This window comes from Octopus bimaculoides, chromosome 9 (assembly GCF_001194135.2).
Source record: "Octopus bimaculoides isolate UCB-OBI-ISO-001 chromosome 9, ASM119413v2, whole genome shotgun sequence".
NCBI lineage: Eukaryota > Metazoa > Mollusca > Cephalopoda > Octopoda > Octopodidae > Octopus > Octopus bimaculoides.
This window is the reverse complement of record NC_068989.1, coordinates 7,458,413-7,459,950: the sequence shown is the minus strand read 5'-3', so window position 1 is coordinate 7,459,950 and position 1,538 is coordinate 7,458,413. Positions and strand designations below refer to the sequence as shown.

Here is a 1,538-nt window from a genome sequence, read left to right as displayed (position 1 = left end):
ATTTACATACATAGGTTTATAGGGAACAGAGAATCGGTAAGGCGGTCCCGTTTTACATCCGGGCAAAAATATATTAGGTCCAGCTGATAATCTAAATTAGAGTTGTGGTCTTAATTTTAATCAAACAAATACTTCTTAACGGTTTAGTTGTTGCAAAAGATCCCTGGTAATCCATCACTTGGCCCTCTTTCTTAATTTATACTACACGTCGATTTTTTTCATATGCTTTTCAAGTTTCTGTGATTGAGAACTGAGACCATTCTTAATATTGATAAGTATCTATCTATCATTCTATCTGTCTAACTCTAATCATCTATCTATCTATCTATCCACACACACATATGGACAAAGAAACAAAAGTACATCGTGAGATCGAAAAAGTGGTGGATTAAAAATTCGAGGGAGAAAATGCTTATTGTATTTCCACGTCGAAGGGTATGCAATATCGATATAGTATAAATTATATTAGTACGTATTCCAACATTCATAATTCAATGATTATTCATTTCCTTGAATAGGCGCTGAATCATATCATACGTTTGTATGTTATAAAAGAAATTAGGTTAGTTATGCCTTCGTCAAAAGAATTACTCATTTGAATAAAAGAGACATGGTTATTTAAAACTGGTTGTCGGTCTCGTATTTCCCGGAATTTGTGGATATCGTACAACAATCACAGCTCTTGTTGCACTAAATTCTAAACAATTGCCGTATTTATTCTTGTATACGTTGCACCGATTCTGTGACCGATTTTATCTGAAAATACTGGGGTGCGATTTTATACACGGGGCAAAGCTAAAACTATGAAGGGAGCAAAAAAAAAATTGTATCAAGATTTAGTTATGCGATTTATGCAGTAATAATACCCGTTTGCAATGAGTTTGAAAAAAGTACCAGCTGTTCACAGTTTATTACATTCACCATTTCTCCCCCTCCTTACACACACACACACACACACACACAAAGGAAGTGTATGGAATTATACCTCACACCGTACATATCCGGGTCGAGTACTGCTCTAAATGCCTTGTGGTAATAGTTACATTCCTTTGCGGTATAGCCGTAACATTGAGGTCCAGCCTTCAAATCAGGGGGAGTTAATGCAAACACTGAAGACATTTTCATAGAGAAAATGAAAGCACTTTTATCAGCTCTTTTACTTGTTTCAGTCATTTGACTGCGGCCAGGCTGGAGCATCGCCTTTAATCGAGCCAATGGTCCTCAGGACTTATTCTTTGTAAGCCTAGTACTTATTCTATCAGTCTCTTCTGCCGAACTGCTAAGTTACGGGGGACGTAAACACACCAGCATCGGTTGTCAAGCGATGTTGGGGGGACAAACACAGACACGCAAACATATACACACACATACACACATATATATATATACATATATACGACGGGTTTCTTTCAGTTTCCGTCTACCAAATCCACTCACAAGGCTTTGGTCGGCCCGAGGCTATAGTAGAAGACACTTGCTCAAGATGCCACGCAGTGGGACTGAACCCGGAACCATGTGGTTGGTAAGCAAGCTAACCA

General features: G+C 38.2%; 1 protein-coding gene across 1 annotated transcript in view; it reads left to right on the top strand.

The window, feature by feature from the left end:
- Positions 1 to 1,538, top strand: part of LOC106867998 (diisopropyl-fluorophosphatase) — a 21,297-nt gene that overhangs the window by 710 nt on the left and 19,049 nt on the right. The window lies entirely within an intron of this gene.